The following is an 18,945-nucleotide window of genomic DNA, read 5'->3' on the forward strand; positions in this document are numbered from 1 at the left end:
AGTTTTGTTTCTTTTTTGTAGAGACAAGTTCTCACTATGTTGCCCAGGCTAGTCTCAAACTCCTAGGCTCAAGTGATCCTACTGCCTCTGTCTCCCAAAGTTCTCGAACTGTGAGCTACCGCACCATGCCAGTTTCCTAATTTTGATGGTTATACTGTAGTTGTGCAACACAAAATCCTTGTACTTGTTTGAGGTGATGAGACTGTACCTGCAACTTACTCTCAACTGGTTTAGGAGAAAAAAGGTCTTTGTAGAGTACATGGAGCTTAAGTGGGATTCTACAATTTACTCTCAAAAGACTCAAGGGGGAAAAGTTCTTTGTACTGTACTAGGAACTTTTCTGAAACTTTGAGAATTTTTTTTTACAGTTACCTATAAAATTCACTTACAGAAGATAAGCAAAGCAGTGTTCCTTTTAAATGAAGAACAGTATGACAGTATGTATTTTCACCTCTTCTTTTTATAAGACCCTGCTTTATTATTTAGGAGATTGTCAATGACCTTTGGTCTCTGCATCGTCCAATATGATAACCACTATTCAGTACCTCAACTGCACTACCCACTTTGCAAGTGCTCAACAACCACGTCACTATCAGTTACTACACCGGGCAATACAGATTCAAAACATTTCCATCATTACAGAACTGTCTACTGGACAGCACTGATCTAGAGGTTGACAGGCCTCTAGATCAGTGAAACAACCGAAGACTGAAAGTCAGATGGACCCAGGTATAGATACTTAGCAACTTCTCTGACACTTAAGTCATTTAACTTCTCCAGAACCCCAGACTCATTTCTGTAAAATGGACTAATACATTCAACACTGCAAGGCTACTGAAAAGATCAAATGAAAATTTATGTAAAATGTCTACAACAGAGTGGCTGACACATAGTAAATATCCGATAAACATTAGCTGTCTTCTGTAATATGGGTGATAATTAAACTTTGATCTCAATACTTTTAGATCTAGTTAAGCAATTATAGAAGCATCACCTTACTGTCCTGCTTGTTCAAAGGGCCAATGAACTTCACATTGTTACAGTCAACAAATTTTTTTTTTAGTTCTTACCTTATTAAACTTTTATCAACACTTGACCCAACTCTCTCTTCTTGACTTCTCTCTCCTTGTAACACTCTCTTCCTTTGGTTTCTGTAACACCCCACTCACCCTCTACTTCTCTGATCTTCACAGTATTCTCTGGGAGCTCACATTCTTCCAGCCAAGTTTTCTAAATGTTAGAGGTCATTGTGGTTCCATCCTAAGCTTTTTTCCCCTCAAGTTATATTCCCTCACCTAGGCAATTTCATCCATACCTATAGTTCCAATTATCTGTATGGGTGACTCCAGTTTTCCATTTCCGGCCCATATTCCTCCTCTGGATTTTAGAACCATACATCTAATTACTTACAGGAACTTCTACCTGAAAGCTCCAAAGGTACTTTAAGCCTGATATATTAAAACCAAAAGAGCTCTTGTCCTTATCTGGCACAACTTAGGAATGTAATCCAGAAGTCATCTTTCAAATTTCTTTCTCCCTCACTTTCAATCTATTAACTGAGGCCTGCTGGTCTCAAATCCCATCCACTGAGCCCATCTCCACAATTATCATCCTAATTCAAGTTATCCTCATCTCTCCCAGACTACTAGAAAAGCCTGCTAACTAATTCTCCCAGATCTCCTCTTGCTGCCTCTCTCCTCCCTTTCAATACATATCACCACAATCCTAGTTCTGCCTTCTGGAACTATAAGAAATTAATATGGCTTCTAAATGACAACAATTTTAACAATAAGATAGTTATACTGCTTGATATGGTTTGGCTGTGTCCCCACCCAAATCTCATCTTGAATTGTATTCCCATAACTTCCACCTGTTGTGGGAGCAACCTGTTGGGAGATAATTTGAATTACAGGGCAGTTTCCCCCATACTGTTCTCATGGTAGTCTCACAAGATCTGACGGTTTTAACAGGAGTTTCCGCTTTTGCATTTTCCTCATTTTCTCTTGCCACCACTATGTAAGAAGTGCCTTTCTCCTCCCACCATGATTCTGAGGCCTCCCTAGCTATGTGGAACTGTAAGTCCAATTAAACCTATTTTTCTTCCCAGTCTCAGGTATATTAGCAGCGTGAAAACAAACTATTACACTGCTCTACTCTTAGCTGAGGCATTCTTAGCTCCTTCTATATTAAGACAAATGATAGTTTCAAGGTCACATACTGTCACACTCCTCTAAAAACACACACCCCTTAGGCTGGGTGTGGGGGTTCATTCCTGCAATCCCAGCACTTTGCGAGGCCAAGGTGGGAGGATTACTTAAGCCCAGGAATTTGAGACCAGCCTGGGCACCATAGTGAGAGCTGTGATCACACCACTGCACTCCAGTCTGGGAGACAGAGTGAGATGCTATCTGAAAGCAAAAACAAAACAAACAATAACAACAAAAAACAAGGACCCCTGAAATGAACATGGCTCATGTGCATGGATATAAGTAACTGGGCAGTTTATGCCACAGAGACTTGCTTAGTCTAAACTTTCAAACCACAATCACTATTTGTAATGTTTATAGCTGAAAGCATGTTAATTCATTAACTTACATGTAAGGCATTGTTCAGGTGTTTAGGGACAAAACAGTGACCAATACTGACAAATGCTGACCTCACAGAAGCTAAATTAGAGTGAAGAAAATAAACAATAAACCTCAGTTAGTAAATTACACAGCATGTTGCAAAACGATAAATGCTATGGAGAAAAATCTGGTATAAAAACAGATACGAAATACCGGGGGGAAGGCTGTTGTTTTATGCATAGTAGTTAGAAAAGACCACAACAGCATAGGGGAAAGGAGATTGGAGAAACAATGAGGAGATGAAGTCAGAGAGAAAGAAGACACTCAAATCATAGAGCCTTGTAGACCATAGGAGTATGGAATTTACTATGACTGAGAAGGGAAGTCATCTGAGAATAGAAGTTACATGACCTGACATTTTATCAGGATCACTCTGGCTATGGAGTGTTAAAGACTGTAGATCAGCAAAGATCACAGTGACTTTTTAGGAAGATATTTCTGAAAGCAAAATAGTGGTTGTGTTTTTATGCTTTGTATTGAATTTTTATGTGTCTATGTACTAGGAATTCATATATTAAGTTGATAGATACAACTAAAAAAAATATATAATGCAAAGATGAGTTTTGGGAATAGCAAGAAAATGATACTGGATATTTTAACTCTGGGCTCTACTCAGTATTACTGCTGAGTAATAGTATTACTAACAGTATTACTGCTCAGAAGCAAGACAAGGTGCAAGGCTATTAATTTATTTTGGGGGACAGACTATAATTAAAAATCTGGATTTTAAGTTTATTTCACTGGGCAAGGTAAACCTTGTCAAGGTACAATTTACATCATTAAAAGACAAGAGCAGGTGATAGCAGGGTTTGCTAAAGGGAAGTTACAATGAAAATTAATCTACAGTTGACTTCCCTTTTATTACTTTTATGCCTGCTACTCTCTTTAAGATGCTACGACTATCTCCGATAGTATACTTTAAAAGTTCAGTATTAAGTTGATGGGTAGTATAATACTGCACTTTCTGATTACTAAAAGATGTTATTGATGATGAATCAACAGTATCATGTAACTGCACTGATTCATCCTATCTCTGTGAATAAAAGCACAGGTTTTCAAGAAAACTGTCTAAGCCCTAGCTGGTGCCAAACGACGATAGGGAGCTAAGTAACTCCTGAAAAGTTTTGATCTTAACACACTGGCCCCATTACCACACGAAGGTATTAACAGAAAAAGTAAAAAAACTCTCCGTAATATATCCTCCATGACATGTTTTCAGGCAACATATTTAGAAACTTTAAATTTTCTTCTACAGTTTTCTTCCCCTTTATACTGAAGAATGTCTTTAAAGCATGAGTATACTTACAGTAAGCAAACATTCAAATTTTACCCCAATGAAATCTTAAAATGTACTCAAACTCTCAGGCAAAAAGTTCACTATCTGAATGTGAAAAACTGAATGACTGTTAAAATATTTGCAAGCACCAAAAAATACTTTGCAAGCACCAAAAAATACAACTAAAATACAGCTACTCTAAGAACTACTATTTTTAAAAAACTCACATTGCATAAAAAATGTAAATTCAGATTATCCGATAGGATAATATAGAACACAAGAAATCCAAAGACAGTTTCAAGATTTCATTTCTCTTGCCCACCGAGTTAAAACAACAAAAACAAAAGGCCCATGAACTTTTTTCTTGCATCTTTTGACCAAAATAGTGAGATGATCAAGCCAACTGCCCAAGAAACAGGAAAGAGAAAGCAATTGTTTAGAAACAGACTTGATTACATGTCAAAATTTTAATACAATTACTAATAAAATACAAAAACCGTTATTTTAAAATGTACTGCCCTGATATTCTGCTGCTGAGGCAGGTAGTGATATGTAGAAATTAATTTTTCTTTTTAAAATGAAAAAATAATGCATTTATTAATATGCTTTTCCCAAATTTCGGGGGAAATTCCCAAAGCGGAGAAAATGTAACATCAGCATCTACTACACAAAGCATTAAAAACATTTTTCAGCAGTTTTGCTTACGTATCTTAGGTCAGTGGTAGCATGTTAGCCAAAATGTAACCCAAAATGAATGAACAACAGTCAGCTGGTAGACACTGTATGTAATACAGTACGGAAATATATTGAAGGTATTTCAAAATTCAATATTTGAATCTGTGAATGTCTAAATCTAGTACTCTAAATCGAGCGTCTACTTTTGAAACAATACTCCAAAATACGTGTTGGTGGCAAGACCGCCAGCCATCTGTAAGAAATCTTTCTAATGGTTCAAAATTCCTAAGTCTGAGGAGGGGCGACCGATTAGGCTAAATTTATATCTCCCGGCCCCGTAGCTGTCAGCCCAGGTAGCGAATTTAAAACACTGGGGGTGGGTGAGTAGTTTGAAGTTCAGATCACGGAGTGAAAAAGGCTGATGCTTAGAAGCGCCGGCTCTTCCCCATTCGCGCACACGAGAGGTCACGGCGTAGTAAAGTTTGGTTTCACTAGCGGGCTTGGAGGCTCGCGACCAAAGTCTCCCAAGAAAAGCCCACCCCGCGGTCGGGAGCGCCCGGAAGCTCAGCAGGACACGTTTCCACCGCAGGGAGGAGGGCGTCTGCGGCGGTTCTGGCGTGGAGCCCCTTGTCCCCCCGTAGGACCCTGCACCCGGGCGGGGACGGGCTTCGCCGGCTAAGGCGGCGGGAGGCGCGTAGGCCACAAGGAGGAAATGGGACGGAGTGCGACAGAGAGGCGGCGGCGGCCCAGGGTCGGACCGGGCCTCCCTCGCGGGGCAGCGAGAGGGAAAGCGGCCCTCCCGGCCGCAGCCTCCCCCACCTCGAGAGGCAGCTCCAACTTTCCTCCCAGCGCACGACGTCGCACGGGCCGCGCGAGATTCCGAAACTTTGTCAGCCCTCCCGTCGCCCTAGGCCCGCTCCAGCGCTCTGCGCCGGCCGCTAATCCTCGTCTAGCCCAGACAGCTGCCCAAGCCCATCCACCCCGCGGGTCGACCAGTGTTTACCTCAGGCCGAGGTCGAGGCGCTCGGTCTGGCCGCGGCCACACAGCAGGTTCCCAGGTCCCAGTCACTCCGCCAACAAGTTCCCCAACATGGACTCCTTCGTCCGCTTTGTGGTGTTATAGGATCTCTGGGACACTGACTCCGCTGGCTCGGTCCGGAGGCGGCGGCGAAGCAGGGAGCGACCCGGGTTGCGCTGCTCCGCGCGACTTGCGCCACCGCTACTCCCCCTTCCCCCGCCTTGTCTAGCCTCCTCCCTCCCCTCCCCTCCCCTCCCCGCGCGTCTCCCTCCTCCTCCCTTCCCTCGCTCGCTTGGCTCACTGTCGGCGCGCTAAGGTGACGACGGCGGCTGCCGGACTCGCCGCGCTCGGCCTACTCTCTCGCTCTGGCCCTGAGTGCATGTTCGCAGTGCCCAGCCGGGCCGCAGGGGGGCGCTGGCAAACTGCTGTTTGCGACCGAGAAGCGTGGTGGGTGGAGTCACGTCGCGCGGCCTGTGAGCGGGAGGAAGGGCAGCTGCGATGGAGGGGCCTTCTGGGAAACGTCCTTCCTGCCCCGCCTTTCGCCAACGCTGCGGATGGTGCGCCTGCGCAGCGCGTGGACTTTGGCCTCAGCGCTCCTTTGGCAGTTTTACAGGCTGCGTCGCGGAGAACAATGAAAGAGGCTTTAAGGTGACTGGACAGGAAGGATTTTGCTCAGGGTGTGTTCCTCTATCTTTATGGTAATCTGATATTGAAAAGAGTGTTCGTATGTTTGCGGTGGATTGAGTGTTCACCTGGCGGCGCTGCCCACCTGAAATGCAGCCAGTGGGGTGAAGAGTAGGTAACTTAGAAGCCCACTTTTCCTCCTTTCTGGTGGGCATTTTTTTAGATGCCGGAGGGAGAGCTTTCCCCTCTGACTCCCCGAGCCTAGGGGCTTTCCCCTGTCTTAACCCCACATCACAAAATTAACGGTCTTTTACGCCGGTAATCCCAGCACTTTGGGAGGCCGAGGCTGACGGATCCCTTGAGCCCAGGAGTTCGAGACCAGCTTCAGCAACGTATTAAGGCCTCGTTCGGGAGGTTGAGGTGGGAGAATCGCTTGAACTCGGGAGGCTGAGGTTGCAGTGAGCCGAGATCGTTCCACTGCACTCCAGCCTGGGCGACAGAGCGAGACCCTGTCTCAAGCAACAACAACAAAAACTTTATCATGATTTACTTTAAAGACCTCCACGTTGTGGTTAGTGACGTGTGTGCCAGCCTCCGCTTTTTTCCTCGGCGGGTTGTTAAATGTTTTGTTTTACCTCGGAAGTATTTTGACTTTTTCAAAGCCAGTGACTCTTTAACCTCCTAGTTTCTCTTGTCGATTGCAGCAAGCTTCCAGTTGCTCTGTCCGCCCTCAGTGTCCCCCATCTACCAGCTGACCTTCCAGTCCTCCCACCCACGCCCTTGTCCTGCTTGCGGCTTCCGCAGGACTCAGCTCTGCTCCCTGCGCGCGGATCACCCAGGTCCCAGTCGCTTTCAGCCGCGCGTTCACACCTTTTCCTGTCGCCTGCACCCGTTCTGTCCGCGCGCGCTGCGCTCTCCCAGCCACGCTGACGCCTGCCCGGGATGAGTTTCCTCCCCACTTTGTCGCGGCCCTACCTACCGGCCGCTTCGCTGCCGCCTTCCCGCATTCTCGCAGACTACGTTGCCGCGTCCCCTGCTCCCGCCCTGAGGACGTCGCTTTTCTGGCACTCTCATCGTGTGCATTCTGTTGAGTCTGCTCACTGTCTCACACTGTGAGAATTGGGACAGTGTCTTATCACTTTCATAACAGCGTCTGGCACTTGCTGAAGGAACACATGAATGGCAGCCTTGTCGCTGTCAAAGTCTTTGGAGTTTTTCAGTGTACTGTTTTTGATATGGGGTTAGGGAATTTAGATGGCTTTACTGTATTTGGGATATTTGAGGGAAAAATGAGCTAGAGACATTAAAATGCTTTCTTCTCATGGAAGAACAAAATTCTTATGAAGGACCTTTCCCTGTCAAAATCAGAGCAAATAGTACAGGATATATACTATTTGGATATAAAGAATGATTATAAAGGATGATTGTTAAGAGAAATAGTGAAAATTAGTGTAGAAAGATATAACCCGATCAACACTTAGGAGCCATCCAACAGAATAAGGGTGTAGCTTTGCTATGTATACAATCTCTAGGACTCACTCTAGAGAGTCCTGCCTCTAGGAGTGTAACTCCTGATATGGACTTCTGGTGCAACATGCTTCTGCGTATGTTTTATATTTTTTAAAAATCTCAGTTTTGTTTTAGGAAAGTGTTTTTTCTCAAAATTTAATTAAAGCCCAAATGATAAAATCTGCCAAATAGAAAACTATTTTAAATTGATGATAACAGTATGGTTTCATCAAAACTAAAAAATACCAAATCTTTCGACGTATTTATTTCCTAGCAGAGACTAAGTTTTAACGTTCTTACCAGTGGCCTCCTAGATATCATGTGAGCATGTCTTAAGGAAAAATGCTCTTAATGCCACTGTGGTTTCTACCTTCATGTGCAAATAGAAGAGAGTGGTGGTTTGCAATAGGCCATTCTTCCCAGAGAAAAGATCATGTGTATTTCTCCGTATGCAGCAGTAGCATCATTAGGTTTGGACGTAAAGATTTATTATTCTCTGATGTTTTCATATTTTTAAAATGTACAATTTAATGAAGAGGTACAGAGTTCTAAATATAAAAGATGAGCTATAAAATGGAAGAGTAAAGTTGATATACCAACCATTGTTGTCAACATTTTAGATTTGATTTTAACCATAAAAAGCACAAATGATACGCATCATAAAACAGCCTTCAACTGAATGTCCACTTGGTGTATTGCACTTTACCAGGCACTTAAAATATCAATCCTGTCACATAGCAACAGAAACCTACAATGGCACCTTTAAAAATGGGTAATCAACGTATTAATTTTGATGGAGCTTTTTCAGAAATAACTGCTGTTTTAATTTAACTGTTATGAATAGAATACAGTATAAAAATCAAATTAAGGGAGGAAATCATGGTATAAATATACTGGATTGAAAAACATGGTTCTGGCCAGGCGTGGTGGCTCACACCTGTAATTCCAGCACTTTGGGAGGCTGAGGTGGGTGGATCACTTGAGGTCAGGAGTTCGAGACCAGACTGGCCAACATGGTGAAACCCCATCTCTACTGAAAATACAAAAATTAGCCAGGCATGGTGGCATATGCCTGTAATCCCAGCTACCAGCTACTCAGGAGGCTGAGGCAGGAGAATCACTTGAACTTGGGAGGTGGAGGTTGCAGTGAGTCAAGATGGCGCCACTGCACTCCAGCCTGGGCGACAGAGTGAGACTCCATCTCAAAAAAACAAAAAAGAAAAAGTATGGTTCTAATACTGTCACTTAACACCTTTTCAGTTTTGAACAAATCACCTAACTTTTTGGTCCTTAGTTTCTATAAGAGAGGATATTTTTATTTTAATGATCTCTGGCATTTTTATGGCAATAAAAATGTGTGAATTCAAAGGATATACTGCCTGGGCAACACAGTGAGACCTAGTTTCTACTAAAAATAAAAAAACACCAGCTGTAGTGGTGCGCACTGGAAGGATTGCTTGAGCCTGGGAGGTCAGGGATGCAGTGAGCTGTGATCATGCCACTGCACTCCAGCCTGGATGACAGAGCAAGACACTGTCTCAAAAAAAGAAAGGAGTGATATAAATTTTAAAATTCATATAAGGAAAACATGACCAAATATACAATATCCATGTGAGGAAAAAATAGTTTGCAGGAATTTTTTAAAAACCTAATGGTGACCCAGCATGGTGGCACACACCTGTAGTCCAGCTACTTGGGAGGCTGAGGTGGGAGAATCGTTTGAGCCCAGGAGGTTGAGGCTGCAGTGAACCATGATCATGCCACCTCACTCCAGGCTGGGCAACAGAGTAAGACCCTGTCTCCAATAATAAGAAGAAGAATAGTTATTTCATGTCACAACTATGAAGTGTTTTAATCAGGATGATACTATCCAATTATTTTCTATGTGGAATTAAATTTATTTCAGCAACAATTAATTGGACATCTATTTGGGAGGTGCTTTGAGAATGTATATAAATGAATACAGTGTCTCAGACAGTATAGTGGTTTCAAATATGTACAAAAACAAAATTGCATTCCTTGAAAAATTCCTTAGCAAAAAACTAAGGAAGAATATAAATATAAAAAGAATATAAAATAATAAAAACAAAGCCTGGGGAGGGAGATGGAATAAAAGAAGGAGAACATAGAAAGGAAACTGTGATGGTTAATTTTAGATGTCAACTTGACTGGATTAGGAATACCTAGAGAATTGGTAAAGCATTATTTTTGGGTATGTCAGTGAGGGTGTTTACAGAGGAGATTGGCATGTGAGTCTGAGTGGACTAAAAGGGAAGGATCCACCCTCAATGTGGGCAGGCACTATCCAATCAGCTGGGAGCCTGGGTAGAACAAAAACGGTCTCTCTTCTGGAACTGGGATACACTCTTCTCCTGGCCTTGGACATCAAAACGCCAGGCTCTCTGGCCTTTGGGCTCCAGTGCTTAACACCAGCACCCCCACCATCAGGTCTTCAGACTTAGACTGAGCTGCACTCCCAGCATACCAGCATCTCCAGCTTGCAAATAGCCTGTTGTGGGACTTGTTAGCCTCCATAATCACAGGAGCCAATTCCCGTAATAAATCCCCTCTCATGTATCTATATATCCTATTAGTTCTGTTTGCCTCAGATCTAAAAATAGTTTAAATTCTAAGAGTACTTCTTCTTTTCAGTTTATATTTACTCTTTTTTAAACGTAATAGGCATTCATTTTAACAATTCAAACAACACAGAAGTATGTAAAATATACTCAGAAGTATATAAAGAAAAAGATTGTTTTCTTCTCCATATCCCAGTCCTAGACAAAACCAATGTTAACAGATTGAAGTTTCTCTCAATACTTTTTCTAACGTTTTAAAACACATGGAAGTTTTCATTTGTGTATTTACAAATAATCACACCATATATATTTTTCTTCAACTCTTTCTAACTCAACAGTTAATTATAAATAGCTCATTCTTTTAACTAGCTGCATAATATTATGTAGAATTAATGTACCATAATTTTTTTTTTTTTTTTTTTTTTTTGAGACGGAGAACTCTCTTTGGAGAACCCTAATACAGGAACCAAAGACAATTTCATTAAAGGGCTGGTAACCCAAACCAAATACAGACAGGTATATCCAAATTTGAAGACTCTAGTACACTCTCAGGTTGGTCTTCCATCCCCAACAGCACCTCTTCTACATGTTTATCACTCCCCTCAAGTCTCAGCCTCACAGCCACTGCTGCTGAGCCCCTTAACCCTGAACCCAGCAAACGATCTCACCAGTCATTGTAAGAGAGAAACTCCTCAACTTCTTTCCCTCTACCAACAGTCTATCTACAACTGTGTACATCCATGCCTAGTTGTCTTCCTCTATCACAGAGGAAGAACTATCTATTCTCTTGTTTAACCCATTTATGCCTGAGGTTGCAATTTTTTTTTGAGACCGAGTCTCACTCTGTCGCTCAGGCTGGAGTGCAGTGGCGCGATCAGGGCTCACTGCAACCTCCGCCTCCCGGGTTCACGCCATTCTCCTGCCTCAGCCTCCCGAGTAGCTGGGACTACAGGCTCCCGCCACGATGCCCTACTAATTTTTTGTATTTTTAGTAGCCTCGGAGTTTCACCATGTTAGCTAGGATGGTCTCGATCTCCTGACCTTGTGATCCGCCTGCCTTGGTCTCCCAAAGTACTGTGATTACAGGCGTGAGCCACCACGCCTGGCTGCAATTTTTTGAATTTTTGCAATCAGACCTAGGCGATGACCTTGAGCAGTAGGATATAACTCCCACATGCTTAGCGTTCCAATAATGGAACACTAGGCATGGCTTAGCTTTCTACTTGTGCCATAGATCTGTTTTTTTCAGACTTGCTTTATAGACCATTCACATTTCTAACAATTTGAAAGCAGATATAGGGCTGGTATCTTTTTAATCTTGACAAGTAACAGTATATATTTGTGAAGTCCTTCCATCTTTTGTCACCATGATTTCTTTAAAAGAAATACATTTTCCAGATCATGAGATCAGGAGATGGAGACCATCCTGGCTAACACGGTGAAACCCCATCTCTACTAAAAAATACAAAAAATTAGCCGGGGGAGGTGGCGGGCACCTGTAGTCCCAGCTACTCGGGAGGCTGAGGCAGGAGAATGGCGTAAACCCGGGAGGCGGAGCTTGCAGTGAGCTGAGATCCGGCCACTGCACTCCAGCCTGGGCAACAGAGCGAGATTCCGTATCAAAAAAAAAAAAAAAGAAAGAAAAGAAATGCATTTTCAAGCCAAAAAAACTAAATGTTATGTAATACTATTCTGTTTGTTTACATTTCCCTGTGGAACAGTGAAACCATCACAGCCCTTGTACATTGGGACTCTGATCTGAAACAGCTCCCTTCTGTCCCCTCAGGATGTGGCTCCGTGAGTTAGTTGGTCTTCAATAGGTTTAATGTCTCCTTTACTGAAGACTATCTTATGTCTCTTTCCTCCAGGTTTAAACACAATTTAAATTCTAAGACTGCTTCTTCATTTCAGTTTCTATTTACTCTTTTTAAAAGGTAATACGCATTAATTTTAACAATTCTAACCACACAGAACTATATAGAATATATTCAGAAGTATATAAAGAAAAAGATCATTTTCTTCTCCCTATCCCAGTCCTAGACAATACCAATGTTAAAAGATTGGCGTTTCTCTCAATACTTTTTCTAATGTGTTTTAGAAACACATAGGTTTTTTTTTTTTTTTTTTTTTTTTTTTTTGAGACGGAGTCTCGCTCTGTCGCCCAGGCTGGAGTGCAGTGGCGCGATCTCGGCTCACTGCAAGCTCCGCCTCCCGGGTTCACGCCATTCTCCTGCCTCAGCCTCCCGAGTAGCTGGGACTACAGGCGCCCACAACCGCGCCCGGCTAATTTTTTTTTTTGTATTTTTAGTAGAGACGGGGTTTCACCATGGTCTCGATCTCCTGACCTTGTGATCCGCCCGCCTCGGCCTCCCAAAGTGCTGGGATTACAGGCGTGAGCCACCGCGCCCGGCTTTATTTTTATTTTTACAAATAATCACACTATGTATGTTTTTCTGCACATTTTCTAACTCAATAGTTAATTATAAATATTCAGCTCATTCTTTTAACTAGTTGCATAATATTTTATAGTATTAATGTACCATTTTTTGGGGGGGAGGGATCTTTCTGTATCATCACCCAGGAGTGATCATAGCTGACTGCAGCAGCCTTGAATTCCTGGACTCAACTTTGCCAGTAGCTGGGACTACAGGCATGAGCCACCATGCCTGGCTAATTTTTTTTTTTTTTTTTTTAACTTTTGGTAGAAACAGGGTCTTGCAATGTTGCCCAGGCTGGTGTCCAGCTCCTGGCCTCAAGTGATCCTCCTGCCTTAGCTTCCCAAAGCACTAGGATTACAGATGTGAGCCACCATACTTGGCCTGTTGTACCATAATTTTTGAAACTATTTCTGTATTGATAGATAATACAGATTAGATTTTGTGTCATTACAAGTGATGCTGGAATAAATATCCTTATATGTATATCTTTTTAAAATTACGCATTTTTGTATAGAATTGATCCTAAAAGTGAGATTGTCAAAACCATAGATATGTGCCTTTAAAAATATATTTTAATAGATACTGCCTGTAGAGGGTTGTGGGTTTTATGTTTTGTTGTTTTGTTGGGTTTTTTCCATAACAGTTTTCAGATGAATTAGTCTTCTTCCTCTCAATCTGTAGGTTACAAATGGAATTGGGTCCTCCGTTGGCTTCTACATTGGACTTTGACTCAGGACTGGCTAATAAGAATGTAGTACCCCACTAGTTTTAATGTTCTGTAGTTCAGGGATAGGCACATGAATCAATTCAAGCCAACCAGAATTAGATCAGAGACGTTTGTTCTGTGCTGGACTTGTCGATGGGAATACGTAACCTCCCTTCACAAAAAGAGACCCTTACTGAGAATGACTTCTCCTCAGAGGACAAAAGTAAGACATGAAAAGAGACTAGGTTCTAATGATACCATTTAGGTAACCTAAATAGGGCTGTGTGTAGACTTTCAATTATGTGACTTAATAAGTAACTTTTTTGAGTTGAGTTTGCTGTTACTTGTGACCAATGCTGTTATGACTGACACACTGCCAGATTACCTCTACTGCTAGAATTATTTTAGTTCATATTCCAATCTAAATGTAGAACAAACCCATTTCCCACACCCTTGCCAGGACTAACGCATGAATCTTAAATTTTTGTCAGTCTGATAGGCATTAAATGCTATTTCACTGTTGTTTCAATTCGCTTTTTGCTGACTGCTAGTGGAGTTGAATTCTTTTCATATTTTTGGACTGTTCATAGTCGTCGTATTTTGTGTTGAGTTTTCATCCTTTTCTGATCTATCTATATGATCCCTTGTGTATTACAACTCTTAACTCCTGGTGTTCCATATGTGCAGGTACTATTTTTTTTTCATAATCATCTTTGGACTTTGCTCATGGTAGCTTTTGTCATAAGGTTTTAATTTTTATATTGTGAAGTCTGACCTGGAAAAAGTCACTGTGACCTCGTAAGTGCCAAATACACTGAACTCTTTTTTTGTTTTGTTTTGGTTTTGGTTTTTTTGAGAAGGAGTCTTGCTCTGTCACCCAGGCTGGAGTGCAGTGACGCAATCTCGGCTCACTGCAACCTCCTCTGCCTCCCCGGTTCAAGCAATTCTCCCTGCCTCAGCCTCCCGAGTAGCTGGGACTACAGGCATCACCACCACGCCCAGCTAATTTTTGTATATTTAGTAGAGTCAGGGTTTTGCTATTAGTTAGCCAGGCTGGTCTCAAACTCCTGACCTCAGGTGATCCGCCTGCCTTGACCTCCCAAAATGCTGGAATTATAGGTGTGAGCCAGCACCCCTGGCCTACAATGAACTCTTTATAGTCTTCAACAAGCAGTTATCTCATATTGAGTACCTACTGTGTACTGGGCTCTACACGAGGGATGTTGTCCCTGCCCTTAAAGAAATTACAATTTAGTGCAGCAGTCAAGCAGATGAACATAATATGTAATTGATGCTGATGTTGGGTTTGTGTTACGGGCTGAAATGTGTCCCCTGAAATTCATGTGTTGAAGTCCTAACTCCCAGTAACTGAGAACATAACCATATTGTATATAAGGTCTTTAAAGAGGTGACTGTTTTAAAATGAGCTCTTTAGGGTAGGCCTCAATCCAATATGACTGATGTCCTTTTAGGAAGAGGAGATACAGACACAGACATGTGTGCACACAGAAGGAAGACCATAAAAACAGAGACAAGACAGCCATCTACAAGTTAAGTAGAGAGGGTTCTGAAGAAGCACTCCTGCCAACACCTTGATCTTGGACTTCAAGCCTCCAGAACTGTGAGAGAATAAATTTCTGTTTGTTGAAGCCTCTTAGTCTGTGATTTTTTTTTTTTTTTCCTTATGGCAGCCCTAACAAACCAATAGACTTTGCCTCCACAACATCACTTCCATTCTAACACCTTGTGTAGTAGTCATGTGATTGTTGGGGGCAAAGATTAAAACACAACACAAATTCCAGGAAGCAGCCCTGACTATTTCAGACCATTCAAGGTAATCCTATACTTCTTGCTACAGTGGATAGTTTAGGAAACCCAAACATTCCTTTGGCCAATTTGTGTCACTAACACTCGAAGAGCTGGTGACTGAGAAAGACTTCCTTGTTCTTCAGATAAAGCTACTAAAAGCGTGCTCTCTTCCTGTTTGGATGATGAGAGGTGAGAATTTAAACCTAGAATTACTGTAGCTACTCTGTTATCATGAACTAGCCTAGCTTTGGAATAATGCTGCCTCTGTGGAAGGCCCAGAAAGCAGGTGGAGCAAAACTAGGTTCTTGTTGAAATTAGTAAGCCCCTGATCAAATAAATCCTGATACCTGTCTAGTTATGTAAGCCAATAAGTCTCCTTCATTATTTAAGCAATTTTGATTTTTTAAAAATTTACAATATTAAGGGTCTTCACAGTTAAGGGATATGTGGGGAAAGGAAACTGTCACAGGTCAAATTCCATGGGAAATATTTTGAGATAAAGATTAGAGTGCAGATATTTCATTGGTGGGTGCTCTTAGGATCCACCTGTAGAACAAGTAAAGAAAGCAGGCTTAGGCAAAGGAAGAAGTTGACCTGCAGTGAAGTCCAACAGAGGCCTCAGCCATTCCTGCAGGGAATTCTGAAGACTTTATGCCATCTCATTGACCAATCATTTTGGCTGTACCCAGAAAGGTGAGAAGGCCTTCTTCAGCAGAGGGTAAGTGATGGTGAAGGATTCAGTTGAGAGTTGTCAGCCTTGAACACTTTCAGCATCTGGTGGAATGACTGCTTCATTCCTGGATTGGGGGAAATCTGTAGTACACCACGCATGATATCCGCTACTGTCTACCTCTATGAATATAAGATCTAGGAGCAGCTCTTCCAAAATTCTGTGGGGCTTCCAAGAAACTGGAGAAACTTACTAGAGGAAGGTTGGTGGGATTAATTACAGCCTCGAAAGCTGCTCTTGGGGCCATAATTGGTGCAGTAATTTCCTTCCTCCACTACCCATTCTAGATTCCCCTCACTCTCTGCTGGTCTAGGTAGCTGCTATGGACTGAATGTTTGGGTATCCCCAGAATTTGTATGTTGAAACTAGTCACCAATGTGATAGTATTAGGTGGGTGATTTGGAAGTGATTAGGTCATGAAGACAGAGCCCTCGTGAATACAATTAGTGCCTTTATAAAAGAGGTCCCAGACACCTGCCTTGCCTCTTCCACCATGTGAAGACACAGCAAGAAGGTACCAGGAAGTGAGCCCTCATTAAACACTAAATTTGCTTGTACCTTGATCTTGCATTTTACAGGTTACAGAACTACAAGAAATAACTCTGTTGTTATAGGCCATGTAATTTGTGATACTTATTATAGCAGCCCAAACACACTAAGACAGTAGCTTAGCTAGTGGAATAACTCAAACCCTCTTCAGTGAGGGGCCCAAGTCCTTCATCACCAAATTCTTCTCAGGTTGTAGCTGCTACACTTTTCCATGGACCATGTAAATTGGGCAAGCAAAAACCAAGAGAAACACAAATGGGTCACTTGGGTATCAAACATATTCTTTCGTATCCCTTTTGTGGAACAGCTACCCTACTGAAATCAGGATCAATTACCCTTGCCAGAATGGTGACTCCTCTCCTTGTCTCCTTGTTTCTTGGAATGAGAAGTCTAAAATGACCAGGCAGCAGCTTACACTCCACTCCATGGGACTCTTGTTGTGTCTGCTAGTGGAAACATTTTCTCTCTGGTAGCCGAAATCTCTAAGTTAAGGAGAAAGAAGGTACGACTTCCCTAAGCAAATCTCTGGGAATCATAATATACAGAGATATTCCTATTTCTACTCTTTAGCTCCTGGATTCTTGTATTCTCACATTTGAGAATATCAGTTTAGAGTGTACACTGAGTCCTGGGGTATGGTGCCTCCTCACAGGGTATCCTTTGCAACCTAGCACCCCAGCTGAACCTCTAACAGGTCATCCCAGTGCTCAATCAGTACCAGTTTCTAGGTGGTGTAGTATATAGTAGGACCAGTGGAGCCCATGGTCCTGTGCTCACTGCTGTACCAAATCCTAGGTCAGTGGATCAAACACTTTAAGCCCTCAGTGGTACTACCTGAGACCCTTCAGGCAGGAGATCCAACTTGGAATATGTTTCAGTTCCAATAAAGATAAATTGATACTACTTCCAGGATGGAATGGGTCCTGTGTAGACAACTTGTCACCAAATAGCTCGTAGGTCTGCTGAAGGAATGGTGCTGCCTTGGGGGCCAAGCATTGGCCTCTGTTGCTGGTAAATTGGACATTTGACAGTGGTGGTAGCTAGATCAGCCTTGTTAATTGGGAGCCATGCTATTAGGCCCATGTATAACCTCCATCTCTGCACCTATGGCTACCTATTGGGCCAATACTAGTGTAGCCAATGGCAGAGACTGGCTGATGTCATCTGGCCGGGACGTCGTTCCTTATGGTTATCTGGTGCTTCTTTGATGGATTCTCTCTGTTGGGTATTAACACATGAAGCAAAGATCTTCACATTTCATGTCCATTTTATAGGGTCATCCACATGCCTCTTTCCCAGACCTCTTTATCCCCAATATTTGTCCTTCCAGCCCGTGACCAAACAGGAAGCCTTTTGCTAGTGCCCATAAATTAATGTATAACTTTACTTTGAGCCATAAACCAAAGCTCTGCCCACTTACAGGTATTCCCCTCACTGCTGTCTTTCAGGCCACTCCTTAGTGATTGCCTGTGGCACTTGGACATCAGAACTGTCACCTTTGGGTTCCCCCAAAAACTAGGGCAGCAACGGAAAAAGGGCAGGCTAGGCCAAGAGTGAGGAATAAATACTCTTTATTGGGTTCGGACCAGGAGTCCATGGGTCTTGAGTACCTCTGTGTATCTGCCGATACTCTTCTTCACATTCTTCTCAGCCTGTTTCTGCAGCCTCATAAACTGCTCCTTCCCCCTTTGCCCCTCCCCATTCTTTCTCCTAATGGATCTTGACTTTCTCCTTCCTCTTCTCCTCCAGAATGGCTGTCACTGCTTGGAACTTCCAGGCAAATTTATGAACCAGGCGCCCCAGGTAGGCAAACTTCTGTGTGGGCTTCAGGTGCACAACCCTGAGTAGAGCAGAAATCACCATCCACTTTTGCAAAGGGCAGGGCACAGGGAGTGTGGATCCCATCAAATACCTTGAGGTGGTCCAAGGTGGCCAGGCCTCACTTGGTTTTATGGGGCAATATGCCACTCATGGTTCAGCCAAAAGATGCAGTTAGGTGCCCGAAAGTGGAAGAGACTCAGAAGTGGTAGGGTCTAAAGAGAGAGTTGGTGCTCATGGTCTTGTGGAAGGTTAGATACTGAAACTTGTTCCTGTAGAAGTTGACAAAAATGCTGATGTCCTTGCAGTGCAGGACCTCCAGCTTCCTGCCCAGCAGTACCTGCTTGGCCATTATGACCACCAGGCAACTCAGGAAAGGCCTAGGCCATCCGATTACCAGAACCTGCCCCTTCAACATCTTCAACAGCCACTTGGAAAAGGCCAGAAACTATTTTACCAAAGGGGTTTAAGTCTGCACTGCAGATGGCATGACCTTGCTCCATAACCATAGAGATCTGTGTTGTGATCTTTAAATGGGACTTGATGCAAACTTTTTAATTTTTACAAAGGCAAGGAAATTCAAACAT

The 18,945-nt window shown here is 42.8% G+C and overlaps 1 protein-coding gene and 1 pseudogene across 2 annotated transcripts in view; both read right to left on the reverse strand.

The window, feature by feature from the left end:
• The window catches only part of SCAF11 (SR-related CTD associated factor 11), a 77,169-nt gene extending 71,257 nt beyond the window's left edge, over positions 1–5,912 (reverse strand). For both annotated transcript variants that reach the window (XM_050746853.1, XM_050746851.1), the window contains exon 1: positions 5,582–5,912. The gene's annotated coding sequence lies outside the window, so the exon portion shown is untranslated. The remainder of the gene's footprint in view (positions 1–5,581) is intronic.
• A 12,199-nt stretch (positions 5,913–18,111) lies between these two features.
• LOC126931582 (60S ribosomal protein L13a-like) lies at positions 18,112–18,710 on the reverse strand (annotated as a pseudogene).
• Positions 18,711–18,945: the final 235 nt, after the last annotated feature.

Source organism: Macaca thibetana, chromosome 11 (genome assembly GCF_024542745.1).
Source record: "Macaca thibetana thibetana isolate TM-01 chromosome 11, ASM2454274v1, whole genome shotgun sequence".
Classification (NCBI taxonomy): Eukaryota; Metazoa; Chordata; class Mammalia; order Primates; family Cercopithecidae; genus Macaca; species Macaca thibetana.